Raw genomic sequence first — 27,909 nt, 5'->3', positions numbered from 1 at the left:
TTCAGGTCAAAGAAAAGGAGGGGGGAAAAGAGTGAGAAGTGACACTTTATTCCTCCACTTGATGAAAGCAAAATCTGATGGAGGTGGGGGGGGGAGAAACAGACTGGGCTCTAAGCCCCTCATTAATTAATGCATGTTTTGGAAAAAAAAAAAAAAAAAAGAAATGCAACTGTGCACTCATTTCTGCTGGTTTCCAGGAGCTTTTGTGACCTTAATAATTCATGTTTATGCAAGCTGCTTATAATGTTAAGCAGTTGTTTTGTGTAGATTTTGTCTATTGCATTTAACTGAGATGAATATATCTAGCTGTCAAATGAGGTTGGCCATAATACTCAAAGGGAAGCTTTAAAAAAAAAAATCAGTGTTTTTATAAGGACAAACCAAATTCACAGCTTTGTCTGAAATTATTTTCCATCCATTACTGATACACACAATGTAAGAAACGGAAAAGTTGCCCCCTTCCCGCCCCTTCCCCAATTCATCCTTTCCCTTTCCTTTTCATGTTTTGGCAGCATTTCCAATACCATAAACTTTCATTGTTTCTGAAGCACATCACCAGCGTCTCCCACCTGTTTTGCTTTTCTTCACAGCAACAGGAGAAAAAGGGGTAGGGATTACAAATACGAAAGTGATCAGTAAAACTATAATAAGAGGCAGGTAGAGCTCCTGAGACCACCTTTAAACTCCTATTTTGGATAGCAGCTTTGGTTCCTGCAGCGCACAGCACAAAATAGGAAGAAGACTGTTGGCAGAGAGAGAAGTTTCATTCTTCCAGGCTTATGCCCATCTCCTGTGGACACACAAGCCTTCTAGGACATCCCTTTAGACAATGGCCTGGACTCAGCAGCAGCTTATACCTGATACACCAAGTAGCCAGAAGAAGACATGCCAGCAGACAGAAGCAGCAGCTGCTTATTGCCCTGAATGCTTTTATAAGCCTTTCCCAACATGCCACATCAGACTATATCTACACCTTCCTCATTGGAACAAACAGGTCCTGGGAAAAATCGAGATTCACTTTGTATCAACACAAGCTTTCCTCACCCTTGCTTCAAAATTTGGCCAGATTTAAGAGGAACTGAGAACCTGCTCTTCCCTGAGCAGCTTTGGGAAGGAGACAGGGATGTTATTGAGAAGGGTCACCTCTCCCAAATGCTGGCAAGCTTCTGTACATCCCTGACAAGCTATGTATACACTTAAAACTTTTCCATAAAGACTCTTAGTGTTCATTTCAACTGGAATTGCAGTTTGCCCCTCAAATTAAACAGCTTAATACAGGTTGCAGCTGCACCTCCCAGCAAACAGAAAGTTTCCGTCCATGGCAGAGGAAGGGCGAACCATCCCTGCAGTGCCAACAGCTTCATTAAATAAATAGAAGTGTGAGCTGAAAGAAAAAGATTACTGTAAAACCCATCACTTTTTGTTCCAGGTTTGCTCTGGCTCAAGCAGAAATGGGGCCCAATGGATCTCTTTTTTTTTTACACAAAGAAAGGCTGTTGACACTTAACACAACCTACACAAGCATTGACATTCACAGCTTACACAATAGACTTGATGGTACCAACCACTTTCAGTGTCCGTGCAGCTAGGCAAACTCCAGGCAATTACAGACCAAAATGAACCAGGAGTTCTTAAGGTAAATATTAGGTCTTCCACAGAAGAGCTCAAGTTCACTTTTGACAGACTGACAGTCATTTGTGTCATGTTTCCAGGCTTCATTGAGTTAAAGTTTCAACTAACAATTAAAAAAATAAAAAAAGTAATTGGCCTTAGCAGTTTACAGTAGGTTTTAGAACAAGATGCAGCCCCTTCTCGCCTTTCCACCCACAACAGAAATCAATGGATTCAGACATAGTCCTACAAGTATGGGACCATGGCGGTATCATTGCCAGCAGCTAAAATAATGTCCACTGTCTTGACTATCTAACAGTACATAAAGTTCAAAAAGCCTCCTCACTTTTTTCTATATTTCTTTGCATGCTTGCAAGATCCAAACTAATAGTTTTACTCACTGCAGATTAGGTACCTAAATCAGTTGGTATCTAATTCCAGCTCCATCAGATTTTAGGCTATCCCTCCCCTGAGGCAGAATTATCTTCAATGAACACTGAGAAGGGACATGAAAAGATTCCACAGCATATCTCCAACAAGTAACGCTTCCTGCATCCCGTCAGAGCAATTACCTCTGAGCTATCTTCCCATCTACAGAGAGTATTAAACGGCTACAGACAAAATCATTAATCAGAAAGCAGGCTGCTTCAAGACGAGACTTCTAACTCACAGACTCCATTTTTCCAAAGTCTCTGTACACACTGAAAAGCTGCTATCGTATTAGAGGACCACTTCAAACAAGAAACATCAATTCTAAAGAGTTTCCACATTTCTCAAGCTGAACTACCATATTTGATGCTTGTCCACATCCACCAAAGAAACTGCTAGGACTGCATGGCTTAGGACTAGCAAATACTTAGAGAAATAGTTCATCTGGGCAAATTGCAACTGTGATACCTAAATCTTTCCCTACCTCATGCCTCAAGATGCACATTACAAGAAGGCAGGTTTTGCCTCTTTGGCGGTGTTTAAATGGTGATTTCACATCTGTCAGATGAGCACTCAAAGCTGCACCAGCGCCGGTAGCATCACGGTCAGCCAGCCACTCGGCTCTGATTATGAACGCTCCTTTCTTCAGTTACAACTACAGGCCATTAGTGTTCACTTACAACACATTTAAAAGTAAATAAATGTATAAAGTACCAAATGATTTAGTGGAGCGTTCTCCAGGCAAACACTAATATCTCACCCCCAAGAGTCAAAGTTAATTGGAGGAGGAAGAATATTTTAATTGATATATTTCTAGATTGTAAAATGGCACTTGAGTGACAGGCAATTATACATCAAGCGATTTCTGTTACACAGTGTATAGTGAAACAAAGAGAGCAGGAAGGAGAAAATAAAACAAGGCTAAATGCACCAAGAAGTAAAATTTGTGTCCATTGTCTGTATGATCAATGCAAACATAACCACAAACATTTGCATTAGAATAGTGCAGTAAATAACCACCCCATAGCTAAGAAATTTACAGCCTCATCAGTAAATACACTTTTACTGCTTGCAGAGAGGATGACAATTTATTAAACCACCCAAACAAAACATCTTCCAGTCACCAGTTGTGCTTTAATTGGGAAGGATCCCTCTGAAAGGAAAGTAGAGGGCTAAGGCAACCCAGAAGGTCCTCTCCATCCTCGCTATCCAGGAGCTGTGATTCACCACACTTAAGACTACTCACTGTATAGAGGTTTAAACCCTTTGATGAGCATGTGGATGTGGATTGAAAGGCAAGGCTGTGGGGCACGACAAGCCCATGATACCCAGCTCTCCACAGCCTCGCACCTGACAGCAGCGTCAGCCCACCAGCTGGAATTACTGTACATTTTGGAGTGGTGCCACCTATTTGTTTGCTGCGTTTATTTACTTCCAGCTGAGCTATGGGACAGATTTGCCATGTAGAAATGCTTGTAGGTTTATTCAGAGGAGAAAGAGGAGAACGTCTGTTACTCCAGACAAGAGGGGAGATGGATTGCTGCTGGAATAGGGCATGCCACATCTCATCCCACAGCCCAAGCCCCATCATACCAATGAAGACATCTCCCTGCTCAGCTCATCATCCCAAGAAAGAGAGGACCAAAATCTAACCCTTATGGAGGAACGTTGTTCAGTGGTATGGATAAGATGCTTTGCTCTTCTGCTGCAAAGAGTCAAGTGTGGGGAAGATGATTAAAGAAGGGTAATACAATCTGTGCTGCTGGCAGCCTGGAAGGCAAACTGGAAACTAGGCTGAAGTCATGTTTGTATTTCCAGATAAACATGGCAAGCATGTTTCCAGCAGAAATACCTGCAAGGAGGGCTTGAAAGGTGGAAACTGGAACTGCAGATTTGGGATACAGATGACCATGAGACAGGTAGTCATCACTCATGAATGTCTCAAGTCCTTCAAACCCAGTCACCCTGAGTAAAACAGGTAGAAGCATAAGACCAGGATTAATATTTTAAAGCTGAACAGCTGGTTAATGTTTAATACCTGTCCCACTTGTCATCTGACATCCTTCATGATGGGAACTGAGTTCAGATGAGACAGGGATTTCAGTCTTTAATATGAGGTCAGTTGCCATCAGAGCTCCTGCCAGCCCCGATTAAAGCTAATGGGCTGACAGCGAGGCACCACAACGAGCAGAGGTGGCTGCCATTGGTCCCCTCCACCCTCCTCCACCAGCTCAGGGGACACGGAGGAGCTGCTGGGGCTGCATCAGAGTGTTAGGCTTGCAAGAAGCCTTCAGGGTTTGTGTTTTGGTACAGACTTTGGAGAGGAGCCCTCTCAAAACACATATCATTTTGAAGAATTTTCTTGACCTCAGATTGTATTGAGAAATACATAAATATCCCAACAGATGACTCCTTGGTCATCCCAAGACCACCACAGCTAGTAAAATATATAGCTCCTTATTAAAGCCAGAATTACACCACGCTACTGGACAATTGTTTTTGTTCTGTGAGCAGTGAGAGAAGCAGCAGTTTGTTAACCCCTTCAGATCCTGATTACTGATTTATATAGCTTCCCACAGAGGGAAGCATGGAGAAATCCTTCTCCAGCAAGGCACAGGCTGTATTTTACCCATCTGCTGAGGCTGAGAAGACAAGACCATTGCTAAACTTAGAGACAACTTGCAATGGTATGGTGGCACTGGTAAGATGATATCTAGTGAACTGCAAATTATTTACAGAAGACCAAGCTGCTGGGCTGCTCTTGTGCAGATGTGTAACACCCAGGAGGTGACAGCAGGATGTTTTCCCTGGAAGGCAACTGCAAGCAGAGTGGGCTCAGCATCTCATTTAATAGATCCTACCTCTGTCAAACTTGTGGGCAAAGTTTGTTTGTGTGAGACTTCAGAAAGAGTGAAGAGAGCACCAAAGCTCTCCTCTGTTTTGTAGGTCAGGAAGGCTTTGGGGCTGGCACAGTGTCAGCTCACATATATTCTGCTAAGTGCGCTTTAATTTTTCATTATAGCAGTACCTACAGACTTTGATTGAAATAAATAATGAACCAATTTGTATCATGAATCTAAGAATCACTCTCTTCTGGTCCCCATCACAGAGAGAATTTTCTTCCCAGTGACAAGTGTTAATGCATTTATGCCCCAGTTTCCCACAGTGGATGTCACTATTGAAGTGTCAGGAAGGAAGGTTAGAGCTGCTTTTTCAGAGTGTTCCTGTCAGCCTCAGCAGTCCATTTTGGATGAAAACATCCCGGCAGAACACAGGCTGAAAAAAGGCTGGATTTTAAACAGCAGACGGAAAGTCTTTGTGTTGTGTATGATTAAAATGTAACATTGAATAGCTCTTTTTCCCAGTCTGAGACAGGGAGGATGGCTCCACTCCGTAAAATTACAAGTTTTTTTTTTCCAGAATGGTGGAAGTTTCACAAGTCTTTAATGTAGTTAGAGACCATTTTCTACGCTTTTCTCATTTTTCAATGCTGTTCTTTCTGGTAACTCCCCCAGCAGAAGTCCTGACAGGGGCTGCTCCATTTCTGAGAGTTGACAGGGGACAGCCGGCCGTTCACTGCAGTGGGATCCCAAAGTGGTGTCTGCCTTCGCTTCTCACAAAGGAAAAATGGCCAAAACCAAAACCCAGTGGGATCCAGACACTGATGTGAACCATTCTGACTGTGAATCATGACAATTTTTATAACCACAGTTACTTGGGGGAAAAAAAAAAAAAAAAGGTAAATAAAAAATGTATCAAAAGCAGCCTTACTGTAATTTCAAAGTTTTGCTAAATTAGTTTAATACAATTCCATTTCAAAAAGAATTTAGATTAAGCTCACACAATAAATGCTGTAACCAACCCAGGTACTAATTCCCTTTGCAAACTGTCTAACACTGCAGAGAAAGTTAATAGAATGCTGGCCAAATCAAACAGTAATTAAATTAAAGCACAATTGGCATGGCTTACTGCAATGCTCTAGCAGCATCTTTGGGAGACTGCACCAAAGAGGAGCCATTGCAATTAGGCAGGTACAACAGGAGAAGTATTATATTGCAGAATAAGAGCTGCTCCCATCTCCCTTGCAAAGCTTTACAATGTCAAAGCAAGGCAGCAATATCAGTGTATGGATACTATATTAGGAGCCCTTTTTGAACAGAAAAGGGTAATTATTTTATCCCAGAGAGAAAACACAAATTAATTTTATTCACCCAGACCACCTTTGTCATTGCTGGAAGCTGCTGCTGAAGGACCACAGACTCTGCCCTAGATGACACCACATTGCATGCAAATCTCCATCTCGGTACAGTGGTAACTGTGAGATATAATGTCTTGTGACATGGCGAAGGTCAGATTAGACTATCTGACCTTCAGGCTAAATTTACCAATTTAGCAAAATATATTAATATCACAGTTTTTAATTAAGACAACGTAATACAAAGAGCAATACTGCTTGGTCCATTGCGGATCTCTGTTAAAATACGATATTCATGTAATCACTTTTGTACAAGATCTAGTTAAAATTAGCCAGGAGAGCTGTTACTATAACACATGGGTAATAGGAGTAGAAAGCTGAGACTCACCAAAGCAAAGCGACTGCACTTCATTACAGCCCCAGCAGCCTCAGCAGAGCCAGCCATGCCAGTTAGGAATAACAAAAACAGGGGATGCTTAAGGATCGTACATAGTACAATTCACAGACTTGGAGCAATAAAATGCAGTTCATTACAATGCTGTTGTTTCAACAGAAACAAAGCCCGAATTACTCATTCAATGCTGTTATTTTCACTCCATCAGCAATGGGGTACGTGTGAGTCGGTGCTGGACACACTGCCCAGGACGGCATAAGGCAGTGCCAGGCTTTTCCCGGCTCCACACAAGAGCCAGCTGTCACACAGAGGAGGGGGTCAAATTCAGAAAAATACCTTTTTCTACTCTCTCTCTGCATACGTTAATCTGCGTGCTTATTCCTGTTTACACTATGAGATGTATGCCATAAAAGAGCTTACAGGATGTGCATTGCAGCCAAGTTAATATTGCTGTTGGAGCCTCAGCCTCTGCATTTCCTGATTTAATGTTGCCCAGTTAAAACTTCTTTTTTTTAAAATTCTGCATTTGTCTAATGGAGTTTATTAGAGGTTTGAACCCGTTTAAGGTAAGACTGCTATGTAGAGCACTTATCAACACCTGCATGAAAGCTGGCAAAAGAACATGCCCTGTATGGAAGACAGGAATAACATTCAGAAATGTTATCTAGTATAGAAATGTTATTTAGTATAGAAATGTGTACAAATATAGTAATGAAAGGTACTTTTAGAAATAACACTCAGAAAAAAATAGAAATTTGCCGGCATTATAAGACCTCTCCATATGTTTCCACAGATAAAATCCTCAGCTTTTCATTTAGGGCAACTCAAGTGACCTTCCAAGAGACAGAGTGTGCTGTGTACAAGAACTACGGTTAAAACAGTGACCAAAAAAAAAAAAAAAAGTTGTGTTTTTTTTCACAGATGTCACGACTTGGATTTTAAAGGCAGGAAGTGGATGAGGGTTTCACTTGAGTTGAACAAAACATTTCACAACATTTATGCAGATGAGCTAAGGCAGACTGACCTCACATTAAAGCCTCTTCCAACCTCCCAACACACACTGTGCACTCTTGCACCCAGCCGGACTCCTGCCCAAAGCCACTTCTTTATTCCACAAAGCTACTTAAGAGTTAGCAAGTTACCCATGGCAATATCATGAAGAAATGCAACAACTTCTAAATTTGGCCCTTACAACACAGAGATTTGATGTCACAGGCATTGCCAAACGAGCCCTGCAGTAGACACCTGCCACGTGAGACAGCTGCAGCTCTCTGCATTCCTAGAAAAGCCTTTACAACATCGCTTGGACTTCAACCTTCTCCCCTCAGTTCATCTCAGCTGAGAGAACCAGAGTCTTGATTCCTGCTTTGAGACTCCTGAGCATCCCTGGCTGGACTGAGCCCTGCTGTGCCCCTGGCAGAGCTGCTGCTGGCTGCCTTTGCCAGCTCAGGGGCCACTAAAACACACAAAACATCTACTCATATGTCAAGTTTTTAAGACTAGCAGTCCCCTGTCAACATTGTAAAGGGAACACAAAAAAAGACCTCATATAATAAAAACTGAAATATTTTTAGCTCTTTAAAATAAATTTTTAAAAAAGAAAAAAAAAATCATATTCTGCTTCTGTGAAATGTTCGTGAGTTTTACAAAAGTGAAAAAAATAGGCTTCCTCCAGGCTATGCACTGAATAATTTTAAAGAAGAAAGACTTCAAAGACACATTTTAAATTCTATTTGCATCCAGGCATTTTGTTTTTCAGAAAATTATTACCTTGGTAATAGTGCAGGCTATTCTTTCATGCACTGTGAGCTTTGGCTACCCAGAAGATAATTTATCCAGTGCAAGACCCATGCAAGAGAGGGAGAAGCTACTCGACAAATGGCAAAGCTTGTGAGTCAAGGGATTAGGGCAATATTTGCAAGGATGTGCATCCTGGACGTGAAAGTAAGTATTGCAGAGGGAGTACGCGCATCGCAGTTTGCCTTAAGATAAAGACAGAGGAACTTGGACCAAAGTGATTGAGCACTCTAACAAGATATACCCACAGCCATTACTGATGCCTTTACAACAGGAGCAAAATGAAGCCCAACTCCTGATAGCTCCACTGGAACCATGAGGCTAACACAGCGGTGCAAGGGCCAGTGCTTGAACTTGCTGTCAGTGTGTTGGCCAGAGCCCATCCACCACTTCTGTCGGTCCCACACCAACTCTCACAGCCCCCAGGACAAAGGACCAAAGGCAGCTCAGGGACGTCTCCTCCCACACGGCCCCACCACGCTTTCTCAAGACAGAAGCAGAGAAGATCTGACAGCCCATTGAGAGAAATTCATGAGCACTGCAGTTCATTAAAAGGCTATGAGGGAAAGGACCAAGGTTAACAGGACAGGCTATATTAAGCCCATTTATAGCTTTATGGCACCTTCAAAGGGGCATCAGAGCTTTCTGCAGCTGAGTGTAATGGTCTGATAGTTACAAACTGAGTCAGGTTTAAGAGAGTACCCCAGGCCACCCAAAGCAGAGGCAGCGCAGTTAACTTCAGAGTTTGAGGTCAGCTCTTGATGTTTTCCTCTTACGTATCTCATCCACAATCACTCCCGGGCTCACAACGCTGCATATATCACAGCCTGCTTTGTGTGGACAAGAGTATTTAATGACACAGAGAACTACGTTCTGATGATTAGGGGGAAAAAAAAATATATAAATCAGCCAGATGCTTCATGCTGTCTGATTTTATTAGACTGCTGCATACAGGGAAGGGCAGTGTGTGGTTGTTTTTCTGTGACTATCACCCCTCTTCCTCATATCCCTTGGCCCTGCTGCACTGCAAGACAGTAACACACACTGTCAAGACATGACCTAATCCACAGCACAGGGAGATAGCACCAAGTGTCACAGCAGGCAACGGGGCTGCCCCTAGCTCTCCATGCAGGCACACCAGCGTCAGAAGAGCAAGGTCAGGGCAGAGACCTGAGCAACCCCACTGATGCACCCCACTGACGCCCAGGAGAAAGAAAGTCCCAACAGGCTTGCGGGGATGGACCCTAGTGACACCTGCCCCATTGACCTACAAACGGATGTACCCCACTGGCCCCTGGGCATAGAGTCCTGCTGGTCCCTGGCGGATGCACCCCACCAAGCCCCTAAGAACAGAGCCCCTAGGGTGATGGGAGTACACATCCCACAGACTCCTTCCAGGGGGGATGCACCACTTAGGCCCCCTGGAGATGGAGCCTCAAGGGTCATGCGGGGAGCACCTCACTGACCCTCGGGGAGCTGGGGGGTCGGGTTGAAGCACCATAGGGTGAGGTGATGCACGCTGCCAACCCCAGGAGATACAGCCTGGGGGTAAAGGAGGAGGCAGCCACCGGCCATTGGGAGATGGAGCCCTCGCTGGCACCGGCGTGGAGGCTGCACCTCACCGGCCGCCGGGGAATGAAGTCCCCGCGGTGCGGGTGGCGGGGCGGATGTCTCCCATCAACCGCCGGAGCGTGGAGCCCGCCCGGTCCGCTGCGGCAGCGCGGAGGGGGGAGCACAGCACTGCCCAGCCGCGCCGCCCCCGGGCCAGCCCCGTTCCCGCGGGAGCGAAGCCGCTAGCGGGGCAGGCACCAGCCGCCCGCCGCCCCCCGCCCGCAGCGCCGCGCCGCCGCCGCTCTCCCCACTCACCTCGGCGGGGACGGGGACCCTGCACCCCGACACCTGCCCAGCGTCCCCGGGTCAGGGCGGCCCCCGGCCCGTTGCCTCTCCCTCGCTGCCTGCCGCGCCGCCGCGCTGCCCGCCCGGTCCGGCCCGACCCGGCCCGGGGAGCGGCGGGGGCGGCCTCGACGGGGCGGGAGCGCGGGGATCCCGCGAGGGGCGGCCCCGACGGGGCGGGCGGCGCGGAAGCCTTTCGCGGGGCGGCGCCCGGGAGGGGTTCCCCACCCTCCCCGGGACACGGAGGGACCGACCGGGCCGCAATGCCTGATGTCGCCTCGGGTTGATGGCGAACCGAGGGGTCAGTGATCGTGCTGCGGGGGTCGGCTGGCGCTCGAAGAGTTGCTTGAAGTCTCTGACCCCTGAGCAGCAGGCGTTGGTTCCGTGCAGGCTTTTAGTATTTTCGAGCAGGTCGGGATTTTTTAAAGTCCTTTAAATATTTTTCTTGTAGCGCTTTTATCTTCTGTTTTTGCTCAGCAGGCAGTGCTAGTTCCAAAGAGGATTTAAATGAACTGCAAAATATCCGTTTTTTTTTTAAAAAAAGGAGCTGAAAGAATCCTTTTTAAATTTTTTTTAGAAAAGTTCTCTTTTTTACTAGAAACTTAAGATCATTAAAATGAAAGCACCTTCTAAAATGTTTGGTTGCTCCTTGGGGCTCACTTTTCCTAAGCACTGCAAAAGGAAATGGTCAGCAGCTCTGTTTTCTTTCAAGCCAGAGTCCCTTTCTTGTTCATGCCCCCATACAAGACTCAGGGAGTGTGTTTCTAGTACTGCTGTTCTAAAATTAAATCTAAAAAAAGAAAATTCAGATCAACCAAAGTGTCTCTAAAGTATTGTCTTTATTAAAGACTCTGTCAGGTAATCATGTTACAATTTGGCCCAGATGCTCTGCCTATCACTCCTTTGAAGATGATTGCTCATGACTGCAATGTCTAGGCTGGTAACTAAATCAAGCCCAGTGTTTAAACCGGAGGGCTGTCTAGAGGTGCTTGTTGCAGTGACAGGCTCAGCACAAGGTGTCAGGCATTGCCTTTGGACTCCTCAACACGCAAAGGATGCTATTAGTTGAGTTAAAATGTTCTACAAATGTGCAATACTTCCATGCAAACAAAATAGTAACACAGAGTGCATTTTCAACCACCCTCCATGCAGAGCAGGGAGGTGGTGTCAGCCAGGCCATAGCGTGCAAGGAGGGGAAAAAAAAAGTAAAAATAAAAAAACACCGAACCACACAACACCGCTTCCGTGCTGCTGAACTCTGGGCTAAGGCATAAAAAACAGGTGTGTGATTCCTGCCATTGACCTTGTTTAGGTGTGGAAATTCCAGGCACACTAAGCAATTAACAACTGCTGGTGCTGGTGACAGAGCAGCTCCTGGCAAGCAGCAGGCCGAGTTTTCCACCAGCACTGCTGGCAGACATGCTGACACCTGCCAGGTCACAGGTAACCAAGCAGCTCTCAGGAGCACCATGTCCCACCATGTTTTATACCCTGCATCCTCGTGCTGTAGTGCAGTCCCATCAGGTGGTTTCCTGCAGGGACGGGGTCCATCCGATGCATGATTCCATGAAATTTCAACGAAAACAGACTTGGGGATGCATGAAATTCTGCCACTACTGAAGATACTGTGCAGCTAATGCTGCCCTGTGCCCCTGCCAGTGCCAGTTCACAGGGGATCGAGGCCCCTCCAAAAGTATTGCAGTATCAGACTGATTCAGTCTCCATCCATGGGTTTTTCGGCCTCTTCCTAGGGACCTGCCTTTGAACAATGCTCTGTTCATTATTTGAGTGAGAACACCCATGCGTGCAAATGATTCCTCTGTGCTTCCAGGTAGCTCTCTGGAAATTATGCTGGCTCACAACAGCAATATGGTTGATGGGGTGAAGTAAGAGAAACCCTGAGAATTATTCCCTTTGACTCTCAAGTTCAAAAAAGTTGTTATCTCCCAGCAGGACATGAAGAATTCCTAGAGGTCTCACAGCACCTCAGAATAGAGTGCTGAGCCCTTATTTCAGAGCATGGTGGTCCCCTGTGATCAGTTCTGGCAGGAAATAATAGCTGGTAGCCATGCAAATGTGATTATTAACTTCAGAGGCAGCAGCATATGGATCAGAATCACCAAAATATACAGGCACTAACTCCGGATTATCTGTTATCTTCACTTTTAAAGGTCCACAGTCCAGCCTAATTCTACGGCTCATGGCTAAGACAACAGAGCAGATTATGTTAGAACCTCATCTCATTCAAATCAGAAAAATTCTATTCATTTCAGCGACTGAACCAATGTAGAAATTGGCATGAAAAGGGACTTCGCTTTATCTTTCTTATCCCTTCACATAACAATATCATTTAAATCTCTCTAAAGCTAGTCATATACATTTCCACCATTTCCATCATTCTACATCAATTGTGAGATAATGTTATAAAGCACTGAACGTTTGGTGCTCTTGCTGCAGAGCATTTGGGCTTCTGGCAGGATTACACCATGGAAGCAAAGCTGATGCTTGTAAACGATGCCTTTTGCTAAGCACTTTCACAGGCAGCTGTCGGCATTCAATTTTGTAATGTAAATCAATCTTTGCTTGTATCTTCCGATACCAGGCCAAAAGGTAGAAAAGATACTGTGCTATATGTGTGTTGGGTTTATTCCGCAGATCTCTATGGAAAGGTCAACTTTACCTACAGCTGGAATCAGTAATTGTGGAGGCTACCAGCAATATTTTAGATTCTCCTCATACACATCTAAGAAATATTATTTTTCTGCTGCACTTCCTGAAGGTTATGCACCTCTTCTGCAACGTGAACATCAAAATCCTAATTACATGTGGTTTCATGAGTATGGATCTCCTAACATTGATATATAGGATTTGCAATACTTGCATTTTGCAACCCAATCAGATGTCGATAGCATCAGTAGCATTCTGTGTTTTTCTCAGACACCAGCTGAGAAGAGATTAAGTGTATTCCTTAGTGTTTTCCACACTCCACCTCCCAGAGAGTGCCCAAAATCTCATTTTATTTTGCTTTAGATAGGACAAGTATACCATAAGTAAAGCAGGTATCTGGACTCCAGAGGAACCTGGAAGAGGAGCTAGACCCCAAGGAAAGGGGTAAAAATGAGAAAGCAGGGAGAAAGATCAGATTAATTAAATGGTGTAATATTCACCTTTTGGGATTCAAATGCTGCTTAGATCATATAACCTCCTGTGGCTGCATCAGCAGGACCAAAATTCAGTAGCATATTTGCAGAAACATGGAGTTCTTTGAGAGTCGCTACACAGCAGATTTTAGTCACCCTAACAACATTTTATCCCAATGCCAACTTCAGCAATCTGTAATTTTGTCACATTTTCCAAGTGCAAGCAGGATTTTCTGCCCTGACCTGTGCCACCCTGACAGTATCCATCTTCTGCTATGCTCTGGGGACAGCTGGACAACATCCAGCAATCTGAGCAGATCTGCTGAGCTATCACCTGCCCTCAGCTCTCTCTGAAATCCCCAGATGTGGGGTTTCACATAATTCTGAAGTGTTTCTGTAACTGATTTGGTGCTACTTGAGTCTGTCTTAGTGGCTTAGGGATAGACTGTCTGGCAGTACGTAGAGAAGAAACTGCCAATGAAAAAGCACACCATCTTCATATCCAGGTGGGTTGTAAGTAATGCAGCCACCACTGACAGGAAAAAGTGGGACAATAAGTATCTGGGGCTGATTTACCTGTATTGTGACTTTCCCTGGCACCTTCCAAAATTCAGGCTGAGATTTAAAAAACGCAGCATGACTCCTGACAATGTTGTGAGCTCCACGAGCAACACTTCTGTTTTCCCGTGTTTATGGAAAAAAAATATGACCCTTCATCTTTAATATTACTCCTCAGTCTTCTCATCTCTGCCCATTACACAGACACACACACACAGACACACACACACACACTCCCATGTATATTGCTGGTATAAAATAGACCAAGGACAAGCCACCACTGGCTGTGCTATTATAATTTCCATTCACAAGGAGACTAAATGAACTATCCTGTTGATTTTCTTGTCTACATGGAAAAATTAACCATAATAATTAAGGTCATAACCTAAAGTTATCTTGGTCCTCAGGTGGGCACACTGTTCCAATTTTATTTGGAAATAATTACTTCAAAAGCAGAGCAATTTTTTCCAGGACTGTGTCTTACTCTGAAAGAGTGTATCCATATGGCTTTCATTGCAGAAGCAGTGACAATGATTTGCTTTGCTTAAGCAAAGCCCCAGAGAGAGAACACATTACCTATGTCTCCTCCATAACATGCTGCAGTAAATATGAGACTAAAGGGGTTGATTAAGAGAAATCTTGGAAGTCGGATGGAGCCACGCACAGAAAGTGAACAGTCATGCCAGACTCAGAGCCACAGTCACAATTTGGGTGTGCTCAGCCTTATATCATCTGTAATAATGACACTCCACTTTGTCCCAACTTTAATTTGGATTACCAGCTACAAATGGGAACAGCAACAACAAAAAAATTATGCTGATCTAATACTTTTTTACTGGCTTTTGAAACCTGCTACATCTTTACAGCAAGGGGAAAAAATAAGCTAATAGCTGTGAATCCATCATCAGCAATTTTTTGTCCTTTATGTCTTTCCTCCTGTATTTTCATAGACTGACTACAAGCCTTACTGGGATGTAAAGTTCTCCAGATGCAATGGGTTTCCCCCAGAGCACAAAAGTGGGCAACCCTTAAGAAGTACGTATTTTAAGTTAGCATGAACATGGAAGCATAACTGCCTCCAACACAACAGGGGGTGAAGGCAGGGCACAAAACCGGCACTATCATAAGATCTAAACTTTAAAGTGAGAAAATATACACTGAGATACGTTTATTATAAATTGTGGATACCATCCATTAAATTATTCATTTGCTGCAAAAGTCTAAGATACGTACTTTATGACCAAAATAAGTCAATAGTAAGGGCCACAGTGTCTCAAATTCAAACTCTTATCGACAAATCTTCATAGAAACAATCATTTTCCAAGCTCCTGAGGGTAAAAGCCTTTGTAAGATTGTTTTGCAATATATATGATACAGTTCTCTAAAGACTCTCTTCCATATAATTCCAAGATCAACACTTGCTTTGATTTCAGTCGTATAAGATATCTGAGGTCAAACTCATCCATTGGATGAACTTGACTGTAAATAGAATATTTGCCAAGACCAAGGAAGTAGATACAAAAAGCCTAAGGTTAAAAAAAAGTTGGCTACTTAGAGCTTCTCATAAAGATTAGAGTTTTTTGCTGATTTCTTTAGCAAATTAGTCATCTTCTTCTCTATTACTTCAAAGAAAAAAAACACACAGCATCAGAGCAGCTGTGATAACCACTGCACAATAATAAAGTTTTCATTTCTTTGATTTCTTCTTTCCTCCCTGTGTCCATAGCAGTGCTTCTGTGTCTTTTAGGATTTATCATATTTCCTTGTTAAAGATGCAGACACATATAGAGTAACTTACTGTTACAAAGCACCTCCTTCAATTTGAACATCAACTTTGCACAATAAAAATCCACCTATGCACATAACTGTTGGAGAAACCAGAATATTTTATTCACAATAGTTGTTGGGTATGTACTGTCCTGACAGCATGGTATGAAAAGTACTGATCAAGCCCTTTCAGAACTGGCACCAGGGAGTTATAAAATAACTGTGCAATAGATACCAACTCCTGCTTAAGCATTTCCAGAGCAATCTGCCACCAGGGAAATGTCCACATCTTTAATGTACAAATAGTAGAGTCAGTACCTAATCAGTGTTACATTCACCAATGGCCCTGCAATGAGAAGTACTTTAAGAGATTAGCCAAGTGTTGGAGAAGGGCTGCCCCAGAGGTAGCCAGCAGCCAGCACCACGCGGGTCCCAGCATCGCTCCCACTTTCCCCAACATGGCCACAATCACGGTCTGGCTGAACCAAAGGGATCAGCCTGATTTCCCAGTGCAAAACACCAGCCTGATGTCCTCACCTGGTGGAGGTGGGAAGCACTGGTCCCAGACAAAAGCCCATAAACAGTCTACTTGTTGTTCAATAAAATACTTGTCACATGTGTTAATCATTACAATCTATGCAGTTGGATAGTACCATTCATCGGATGAGCGCAGCCTACAAATTTAGCTTGAATCTGGTCTGGCATCCTCCTTGAAGTGTGCTTTGATTTGAAAATCATGTTAAAATTCTGCCTAGAATTGTTTCTGTGTGTGCATGTGGATCTGTGTGTGTCTGTGCACATGGACAGAAATCCCTAGTATTTCAGTACTGCTTAAATGAGTGCTGAGCACCATAGGCCATCTGCCAGTAACTGTATTTCTAAACTTGGAAAAAAAAAAAAAGAAAAAAGATATATTTTAATCCTTTTACACATAACAGCAGTGATTTCTCTGGAAATTCAAGCAGTTTTGAAAGGGATGTGCTGTTTCCAAATACAGCTCTCACTCAACAGGTTTTTGAATACTTCATAACTCTATGTCTTAATATTCTACCATGTCAAACAAGGACAAACAATACATCTTCTTTTACCCAAGGTCCATATGGCATGTGCTTTCCAAGACATTTGGAATCTCAGATGTAAAGTGCTAAAGAAAGGCAAAATAATCTTCTTAAATGAGGGCAAGGCAGAAATGAAGTGCACTGTCAGAATGTCTTTGTGGATCATGAAGGTCTGTGTAATACTGCATACAGAGATGTGATATTTAGAAGATAATTCTAAGTTTAATCTGTCAGTTTTTACCACTCCAGTATGTGCAGCATCCTTTTCTTTGTTCCTAGAATTGTCTGAGCTTCTCCCTGAATTACGTTTGTTACAGTTGGAAATCCTTCATCAGAAGAATTTTCTGGAAAAAAACCCAAACCCACCACTAACTGTCTGGCTGTAGTTAGTATTTCTTTGTCACACCCCCATTGCACAGCAGCCTCTTCCGAACATCTTTTCACTTGGGCTTTTGCACTGTAGAATTTCCTTTTGTGTTTATTGTACTATATTAAAAAAACAAAAAAAGAAAGTGAGATCCAAGACTAACAAAAGACAACCTGGCTAATGCAATAAACTACACACGTGAATATTTTAGTCCTCAGAGCATATGTGAAGCAGCAAAAGTCTCTCATAAGTGCTCCCAGATCTTCCTTCAGTGGCCTTTTCAAGTAACCAATATCTGGTTTCCTTTTTTAAGTAAAACATGCTGTTATTCAGCTTGAACTACCTGGGGTCTAGAATTCTGAAAAAGCTAATAAAAAAAGTTTTCTACACAGTTCTATTTTTGTATCAAATCCAAAGCACTGCAAGCCAAAGCTCTTACTTCAAATGAACGTTTTTCTGTGTCATTGAGACAGGTGCAATGTAACAAGCATAAGAAATCCAAAGGACACCAGTGAATCAAATAAACCACCAGAAATCATGATAGAGAGGGAGAGACAAAGAGACAGACCTAGAAAATTAAACTGCTACATTGTTCTTGAAGAACTGCGATTTACAGCGATAAAAAATGTCCTTGCAAATAACATAATCGAAAACTTCCAAGAGCTGAAATGTCAAATACTAACACAATTCTGCTAAATATCCCCCATATAAAACTCATTTCAGTGACATTAAAGAGTCAGAATATGGAGCGTTACCATCCAGAGAGCTGAGCAAGGAGGGGTGTAATGGAGATTTACATGAAGAAAGGAGGATCCAGCTAAGGACCAGAATTTGCAGCCCATCGCACTCACCAGCCTGGTGAATTCGCACATGGAAGTGAACCAGCACAATAGCTGTTCATACTCCTGTTTCTTTCTGAGAGCAGTAAATGAACGAGCCTTGTCCTTGAGTCTGTCAGGTTTAATGGAAGGCCTAGCTTGATTTTGAGTTAATTTGCTTGGAGCAAAGAAGTCTAAGTGCCATGAGCACCGTGAATATCAAAGGTGTCTAAGTGACACTTATGTAATACAAGGGGCTCTTATGCAGGCAGCCAAAGGCTTTTGCCTCTTTTTTCTTTTTTTTTTTTTTTTAATAATTCGTTGCCAATTTGCAGTCTGAACAGGTACCTGAGGCCAAAGAGCTGCAGGGACACCTATATGCAAACCCACCGCTTCCCATGGCATGGTCCTGCTCAGCAAGTAGCTGCTTTTTATTCACTCCTTTAGGGAGCTGCAGCACTGGGGATCTGCCCACAGGAGAGAAAAAGACAACACATCAATGTACTCTCCCAGGCTACATCCCACGTACCACTTTGCGAGCTGGGGATGGAGCAGAGGCATGGTAAACACCTGCCTCTCGCTTGGTTTCTCATCTGGAGGCCAACACAGAAATGGTCCCCATCAGGTATTTATTGCAAGGAGTCAGATTAGCATGGGAGTATCTACAGGCTGGTGAAAGCCATGGCCTTCGAGGCCTTGTGTGACAGTCTGGGCTCTATAAAGTCTTTGTCTTGCAAACCAGACAGGTTCCTGCCTGCACAGAGGCCACGGGACCATGGTCCATGTCTGGGTACAGATACAATGTATGATAATATTGATTGTGGTATTTTTGAGGTTGTGAATACAGCCTTGGTGGAAGGTCATTGAACAAATGTAATTTCTGATGGTGCCAGATGACATACTAGTCGACTCACTTCTGACATCTTCCATCAGTCACTTTGGTACTTCTCCCCTTGATGCTCCTTAATGCAGAGTGACCTGCAAAGTGCCATAGTCCTCCTTCACATCCCTTCTTACCCTGGCATCCCATCTGCTGTGGGGCACCTGTGTGGCCAGGGGTGCTGAGCACCCATCTCTACCTAACCTCATCTCATCCTGCCCCTCTACAGTCACACTTGCATGTACCCATCTGAATGGTGCTGGAGAAAGCACACATGGCCCCAAGACCATGATTCACAAGCTCAGACCAAGACAGATTTGATGATGAGGTGACCTGGCACGCATTTAATATATTACACATGTGAGCACTGCAAGGTTAGTAAGGTGAGTGGCAAATGATATCTGGCTGGAAGACTAAGAGGGCTTTTCTGCCCCGTATTTCTGCACAGCCCCCAGCCCTGGGGGACCCCAGTCCAAGGCTTGTGGTCTGCTGTGTACCACCACCCCAACTCAAACACCGTACTGACTGCCCTTCAGTTCTCCCTGTGTTTCAGTTGTGATGGAAGAGCTAGAAAATGCAGAGAAAATCTCACTGAGAGCAACACCAAAGCTATTGCCGTGGGCAGTTCCCTTTCCTGGGGCACATGCGTAGCGACCCAGAGCAGCTCAAAAGTGGAGGAGATGGCATCTGCTGCATCTTTCTCTACAGCTTAGCTCCCTGTAATGCAAAAAGCAAGAAGATACCAGGGTGCTTCTCAGATGTAGAACTTCAAGAAGAATTCACTGCTCGACAGCCTGACTGCCCATCCTCCTTCACTCCCAGCAGCGCTCCTGCCCTTGTCCCTTTGAGATGCTGCAGCTCTGTATAGAATAAGTGGTGACTGTGAAACTCTGACAAAGGAGCAGGAACTAATGGGATATTTCTATTTCTGGAATTGCCCATTAGAGAAGCTATTCTGTGGTACACAGCATGCCAGCACACTTTAAAAAATAAATAGGAACAAGAATATTAGCAGAGGAAGCATATGTGGCCCCAAGACCATGACTCATCAGGTTAAATCGACCAGCTGAGGTCAGTGCTTCTATTTATCAGCTTTTAGTTGCAAATACGGCAATGGGGACAGTGATTCTATTACTTAAATTTTACATGCTGTGTAAAATATGGCAGTGATTAATGTGTGTAACTAAGGCTAGCTAGATGTGCTGCTTTTAGAATTTGGAAGATATTTCAAGGTCAAGAGGTTTAGTTTTCTTTCTAAAGTAGGTTTTCAGCCGGTAAAGTGGGCTTCCTACAGATTTCATGGCTGCATTTATATACAATAAAGGTATTTTTTGCTCTCATCAGTATCCAAAAACAGAGCTGAACCACAGCTTGATGAGAAAAGCTCCGTTAATTGCACTTCCACCATCACCCATCCTTAATGCATTGTGGAACCATGAAAGCATTGGCCCTAAGCTGATGCCAAACACAAGGCTATTCTGACAAACACAGAAAACATTTCTGTAATGTTGTCGTTGGTTTTCCTTTTGGTGTCCTCAATTTTGTATACAAAGCATCCTCCTTTAAGCCAGTCTGTACCCTGGCCATTTATGCCATCAGTGTGGGGGGGTTTGGATTAGCTGGTGCAGGTGAGGACCTTCATCTTCGGTTTGCTCACAGGCTGGGGTGTCAGAGCCCATTGAAATTCAGGCTCAAACAGATGGCTGGAAAACATCTCTCGGAGGAAGGTCCACTTCTGTTGCCAGGACATCACACGCAGAACATGAAGATAAGTGCAAATACCCTCAGATCCCTGCTGTCTTATGTGTGAGTTGTTACAGTTTTCACTGAGAAATTATTCCATTCTGGTTTTTACTGCCAGTTTAAGAAAAAAAAAAAATCAGAGGTAGTGCTGGTGGGAGGACAGTATTCCTCCCTGTCAGACACCCAGAATCCCATAGATGTGCCCAGGTACAATGCATTTGTGCAGGAGGAGACATACCTTTGTCTTCTCTCTTTCAGTAGGAAACCACAGGACAGTGACATGGCAAGCCCAGAGCTGCATTATCTCCAGATATCACAGTTTCCCAGGAGAGAAGCAGAGGTAAGTTAAAACCAAGTGACCCACTGCCCCGATTCACATCCCACTGTGTTATCCTTCGTCCCACTGCTACACAGGTAAACAGGGGCTCAGCGGGTCTGCCAAGAGAAAGCCAAACTCTGCTGAAGAAGGAGAGCTCGCTCCAGAGGCTGATGTGGCAGCCAGAGCCCAGATGGACCTCTATGGCACAGTCCCATCTCTGTTGGTTAAAATTAAGAGCAGTAACAGAGGGAAGTCCCAGCCCAACAGCTGTACTGCAGCATAACAGCTGGAGTCAGACAGTCCTCCTCATCCCAAGGAAAATACACATGGGGTCATCACAGGCATCTGCCGGGCAAACCCACCAGAAGGGCAGAAAGCAAAGGGTGCGAGGCTGGGCCAGGTGTGCCAAGGGTTTACTGGTTGCCATCCCCAGCAAGGGGGAGGTTGAAGGGTCTGTTAGCTAACAGCTAACCCCTCTGGGCACCTAGGACAGGGCATGCCACCTCTTATCTCTCCCTTCCCAGCCAGCCTCCTCTTTCATGTCTGACTCCTGCAAGCAGACACGCTCTGGAGACAAATCTCCATCCTTCCACACTGTTCAGCCTCGCACGCCCACGGCTGTCTGTCTGCCGGCAGCCTCTTAACAGTCAGACCCAGCCACCAGAATATGTAAAACTTCCTGCAGGAACCCTGTAGGCCCACGGTAATTACAGACAAACTGTGGTGCTGGTTGGGACTACGCTGTAATTACCAGCAGCGAAGATAAAACTTCCAAGGAGGCTCTCAAGCTATTTAGATTAGAACTCCACTCAGCTTAGCAGTGCTCTCTGCAGCAGCATCTTTCAGCAACACCAGCTGGTCACTGTGCAGGGTTTCACATAGTTTTACCTGCTCCCCAGTTCTTCAAGTTTTTTGTTTGTTTGAGCATTTGTTTGGGGGTTTAAGGCCCATTTCTGTATGAGATATTTTGGTAAGATTTCCTTCTCTTAAGCGCTCACTAGACAACCTTTCCAAGGTTCATACCCATGAATTTCATTATTTCCAATGGAAATTACGTGCATCCCAGGTCCCTGGAGCATCGAGGGGAAGTGATTTAACTACTAATGTCAGCCTGATAATTTTGTGCCCAGGTTTGGAGGCATCCTGTGCCACTGTTTCTCTACTAAGCTCTTGGTGTCTTGAATTTTTCATGGCTAAGACATCTATGACTAAAGCATCCAGAAAGATTATTATTTTTAAATACAGGTTAGCTACTCTTTTATTTGATTTGTGTGGGTGTTATTTCACTCAGCGCTTTGGCATCTTGTGACCCACTTACAGGCTAAAACAGGCTCCAGTGAGCATTCATGCCTTTATATTCAGGTTCCTCTTAACTTACCAAAAAAAAAACCCAAAACCCACACCATAAAAAACCAAACTAAACAAACAAACAAAATGAAGAAACCTCTGAGGCAACTTTATCCTTGAGTTTTAAATCAGAAACGGCTATTCTGTATACATGATGGAAAAACGTTACTTCTGTTCGATTCATGAGTCTCATGGGCTATGCGGGCCAAGTGGGGCCTTAAAAAGTCTCAGGGTGCTGAGCTTGCCTGGAAGGATAAGAAAAGCTGGGGGCTGTTGTGAGCATTTGTTAGCTCTCTGGAAGCTCATGTCCCACATCCAAGAAGGTCACAGATCCAGAGCATCTCCTGATTTACATGTGGCAGTTGGGGTGAAGCTGCTGCAAAGGCTCGGGTGGTTCTCACCCACCTCCAAATCCTCCCTTGGGCAAAAGAAAGCACTGGGAGACCTTCCAAGATGCCTTTGGAAGGAGTTTAAAAGAAAAGCAAAAGAAAACCCACTTCTATCCCAAAACAACAGTGTCCTTGTGGGGAGCTCTGTTGGTGCCTGGCACTTTAATATACTGGTATAACTGTGCCAGGAGAACGTGTCTGATCTTCTGTACTGATATGTCCTCAAGGAGATTAAGCAGTTCAATCTGCCTTTGAAGACGTTGTGAGGTGACTTAATTACAATGTAGGCATCTTCAGGGGGAAAAACATCACGATAGTATGACTAAGAGTTACTGTCAGAATATGAGCCTTAGAAATGCAGGATACTTGCACAATACCAGCGCCTTACCCAAATAAAGCTATCAAAGCACGAAAAAGAAGCATAAGGCTCCGAGTCTCTTGTTCTCACATCAAGGCACCATGTCTCAGCAGAAAATCTGATTTAGCCAAAATCCCTGATGCACAGTGGGAAACAGACACAGCTTTTGGTCAGGACACTAGACTAGATTTACTAGCAGTCTCTCCTCACTTTCAAAGTCACCTTCATTAACAGCCGCTTCACAAGACCCTGCAGCTTCAAGGAGGAACTTGGCCATTTCAGAGCAAGGTAAGTGAAGATGTAGGTATGTGGAAATATCCCAATGACTCTCCACAACTTTGAATATTTGACTTGCATGGTACACTATGCATTTTAGCTTTTTTAGGTTTGCCTTTTTTTTTCCCCCCTGAGAACTGTGCAATATAACAGCTCATGAAGGAAAGCTAAAAAGAAAGCAGTCACTTATTTACAGAAAACATGGACAAAGAATTGTCCCTTCAGTCCTAGAAGCAAGAGGCACAAAAGTAAGGTGTATTTTATGTAAAAACTGAAGATGTCCAGCTCATGCACTAGACAACACAGTAACTTACAGTGCTTACTGAAACACACACATGGTCTGTCCTGTGACAAAAGCTGGCTGGTTTAAGAGACCTCACATCCACATAAAGGCAGTGAAAGAACAACAAAACAATTTGAAAGGCAACAAGCACTTGCAGAGACATTGGTTTCCTTGGGCACTGAGGTCGGTCGGTCTGTGCTTCAGAGGGTTCAGCTTGCAGCTTCTGCTCTGTCCTGTCTCTGGCGCATCCCCTCATGTACCCACAGACCCCGGCTGGCAGGTAGCTCTTCCAGTTTCTAGTAGCAGCTGTAAATCATGCTTTACTTTGGCATGGGACACCTGCTTTAAAACTTCCCCTTTCTTTTTCCAAATATTTTAATGCTCTCCAGAAAGGTTGCTTCACATCCTCTGTGACTCAAAGCACACAGAGCACGAGACTGAAAGTGGTGGGCAGTTCCTAAAGAAATCCAGAAGAACGCCTACATGCTTTTAAATTACATAGTTATGTGCACACTTAATTAAATTAAAAAACAATTACCACAATTTATTATATGAATCAAACTCTTTAGCAAACTGGGCTTGCAGCTGAGTTTTCTTTTTTACTCCTTTTTTTGTTGATTGTCTGTAAATGATCCCAGCTGCTGTTTCTCCTCACAGAGGAATAACAAAAGGCAGTTTTCGGTGGATGCTCTGGCTGCTCATTTCTGGAGTGACATTAGCCTTCTTCTCTTCCTGAGGGAAGATGGATGGAGGTGGCAGTTTGTTTATTTGGTGTAAATGAGGTTGAATTGAAAAATAAGAGATTACAAGAACCTATGCTGAACACCACGGTGTAAATGAGAGCGAGCTACTGTACAGACTGGTAGAACAGGAGAGATCCCTGCTGCACCAAGAAGTTCCTTGATATTCATTCGAAATATGAATAGGTATTAATTAGGAAAGGCAAGTATTTCACCAGTGCAGATATGTAATCCTGTCTTCGAAGAAAGTGACAGGTATACATGTTTTCTGAAAATATCTTAGAAATTAATGGGTTTGCAAAATAGTTTCTCTCCTCCTTTTGTTTAACAGAACTATTCATAATAAGGAGCTTTTCCTTAATGCTTAAAGTCATGAAACAACTTTATAAATAGCACTCATGGACTTGCATGACTTTGCAGGAGCTCAAAAAAACCTCTCAGCCTGAGGTATTTTGACAGCAGTGGTAAGAGGTGCAGAGCTTCTCCCCCTCCCCATCCCGCACTACAGGCAGGTCTGGTGCCTTCCTTGGGGTTTACTGCATGGATGAGACCACCTTTGTGCATTATTTGCCCGATACTGACATTGTCTTGTAAAATAACTGTTGACTCTGGCAGCTTGGCTGGCAATATCTCCAGTCTGTCAGTCAAATTAGACATTAAAAATCTGCATCTAAATCCACTCCCATGAAAGAACTGAATGTTTCTATCATGTGCAAAATTTGGGGGCATTCAGGACAAAGCTGAATAATATTGTAATGACTGCTTTCCTTCTGCTCAAATACAAAAAGAGCAGACCACCCCTCTATTTCCCAGTCTCTCCCTCACTTGTTTGATCAGCCTGTTGTGCAAGAAGTTTGTTGGAGTATCTCAGTCAAAGCAATGAAGCTGATCGCAGCATTACAGAAATGTTAGCTGAGAAGGACCTTTGGAGGTCATCCAGCTCAACCTCCCACTTGGAGTGGGTTTTTTGCCAACACTGGATCTGGTCAGCTGTGGCTTTGTCTAGACAAGTGTGTAAGACCTCCAAGGATGAAGATACCACAACACCTCAGGTTAGTCTGCCCCAGGGCTACACCACAATCCTCCAATTTGAAACTCCAAAGGTGCAGTTTGATGCTTTTGCCCACTGGTATATTATCTACCAAGAACAGTTAGTCCCTGCTGTTTTTGTAACTACCCCCTTCCCCCCCACCCAGTAATTACGGACCCCCTAGGCCTTCTGTTCCCTAGATTAAACAAACCAAACTCCGTCTGCCTCTTCTTGTAGTCCATTTCCCCCAAATACATGACCATCCTGATGGTAGCCCTTTGCTGGACCCTGTTTTCTGAAGATTCTTTTGAACCAAGAGACACAAAGCTGGACATGGTATTCCTGATGTGGACAAGATCTCCAGTGGAGGGAAGAAGTGGCTAAAATCTTCCCTCTAACTACTGCTTATTTTCTTGCTGTGATGAGAATGTCCCAGTGGCTTATATTCAACATGTTCCATGTCCTTTCCAGTAGCGCCACTTCCACTTGGCTTGCAGTTTGCACCAGTACATTGTTTTTTTGCACCCTGTGTACAGCTCCTACTCTGGAGACATTGAAAACCCACCTGGACACATTCCTGTGTAGCCTCATCTAAGTGTTCCTGCTCTGGCAGGGGGATTGGTCCCTTCCAATCTCTAACATTCCGTGATACTGTGATGCTACTAAAAAATATTAGCCCCAGTCTGCTACTGGAGTCCAGTGGTCCATCCAGTTTTCACTTCATCTAACAGTCTAGTCTTCCAGCCTGTACTTCCATAGCTTCTTTCCAAGAGTGCTGTAGAGATGGTGTTGAAAGCCTTCCTGGAGCTATGTGGTCTTATATCCACTGCATCCCCTACCCCACAGCCAGACGTTTCACCACAGAAGGCAGCATTTTTGCCATGGCCAAATTAGTGCTTCATAAATCTTTGAACGTTGCCTAGTACCTTCCCGCCCTGTTAGGTGTCTGGAAGTGGACTCAAGAAGTTGTGCTTCCTGCACTTGCCCAGGGTGTGAGACAAGGCTGATTTTATCCTGTTGTACACGTCAAAGATGGGCACAACACTGGCGCAGTCCTCATGACTTCCCCGAGCCACTGTGATCTTTCCTAGCTGAATCTCACTATTCCTCTCAGCCCCTTGGGGTGAAAGCCATCCACCCCTGTGGACCTGCGTACATCCAGCATCTCTGAGTAGTCCTTCTTCCTGCCACCTCCTGCCAGCCCAAGCTGCCAGAGCAAACACCAAGCTTTGGTGCAGAGAAAGGAGAGTACATTGGCATTTTCCATATTTCCTGTCACTTGGTTGTCTCCCTCACTCATCAATGGACCCACAGTGTTCACTACAGGCTGCCTCATCTGGCAACAGCATCTGTGCAGCTCCTTTGTGAACCTTTAGATCTCCAGAGCTGAGCGCAGGAAGCTTCAGAGCATGGGGTTCCCAGCCTTTGGAGAAGAGACAAGCTACCGGGGCAGCCTTGAGAGTTGGCTGCGCATCTGAAACTGACAAGAGGCAATTTTGCAAAGCCCCAAGCAGCTCAGAAACACTGACATGGGAGAGCTGAGACTCATTTGACTGTACAACCAAAGGGCTGAGGACCAAGCAGACTCAAACCCTGTTCATTACTGTAAGCCCATGGGGTGAACTCTCAGCTTTCTGAGCTCCTTTCTGTGCACTGATGAACATAACCTGCAAGACATGCTACAAGCAGGATAGTCACGAACCTGCTTGTAAATCTAGCTATCTACTAAGCAATTACCTTCTGAAGATACGCCTCAATTAAGGCTGCAGTAATGGTCACCTCCTTCCATCACTGCGCACAGTAAATGAAAAGGTGCCAGACATTTCTGTTGTTCATGGCTCACAAATCCTTAACCCTTGTGCTGACTGTCTGTCATATGTGATCCTGGCAGCAGGTCCTATTCATTCTCCACAGAACGAAAAAAAAACTATGATACTTTAGTATGACCAAAAAATGACTTTGTTTCCTCTTAAATAAAAATGTAAGAAGTTAGCCTAAATGTCTATGAATTCAGTGTACAAATTCCACTGCATGTCAGTGCTGGTCATACAGAAGGGATTCTCTACGTCTTTGGCTGAGTGTCTCAGCTTTGGCTATATTAAAATGCCTTTAAATCTTCAGTTGGATCTCAGAAAGAAGCTCTCAATATCTAGTGCCTAACATCAGGCAGCGTATTTGCAGCAAGGCATTTATTAATGCAGTGAATTTAGCTCCATTTCCTGTTAGCAACGTATCCAACAAACAGACCTCAGCTTTTACTCCAAATGTGTTTATAATTGTATTTTATGTCAGGCCTGTTTTATTTGTACATATTCCAGTTTAAAGAAGGTCACACGCACTCCCTTGTTTCAAGCACAACCGCTCACCCACATGACGTGGTGTTTTCCCGGATGACTGAAACCTTTGTGAACAGCTGGCTGTTCCTCTCCCACGCAGGCACAAGCACAGCCCCAGACACATCTGCAGGGTGCTGGCTGGTGGGCACCAGCAAGACCCCTCAACACACAGCTCCCCAGT

The 27,909-nt window shown here is 44.2% G+C and overlaps 1 protein-coding gene across 6 annotated transcripts in view; it reads right to left on the bottom strand.

Moving 5' to 3' along the window:
* Positions 1 to 10,434, bottom strand: part of PDZD2 (PDZ domain containing 2) — a 203,301-nt gene extending 192,867 nt beyond the window's left edge. For all 6 annotated transcript variants that reach the window (XM_071802550.1, XM_071802551.1, XM_065861791.2 and 3 more), the window contains exon 1: positions 10,293 to 10,434. The gene's annotated coding sequence lies outside the window, so the exon portion shown is untranslated. The remainder of the gene's footprint in view (positions 1 to 10,292) is intronic.
* Between the last annotated feature and the right edge of the window lie 17,475 nt (positions 10,435 to 27,909).

The sequence above is a fragment of the Patagioenas fasciata genome, chromosome Z (genome assembly GCF_037038585.1).
Source record: "Patagioenas fasciata isolate bPatFas1 chromosome Z, bPatFas1.hap1, whole genome shotgun sequence".
In the NCBI taxonomy this organism is placed as follows: Eukaryota; Metazoa; Chordata; class Aves; order Columbiformes; family Columbidae; genus Patagioenas; species Patagioenas fasciata.
This window is presented reverse-complemented; position numbering and strand designations above follow the sequence as displayed.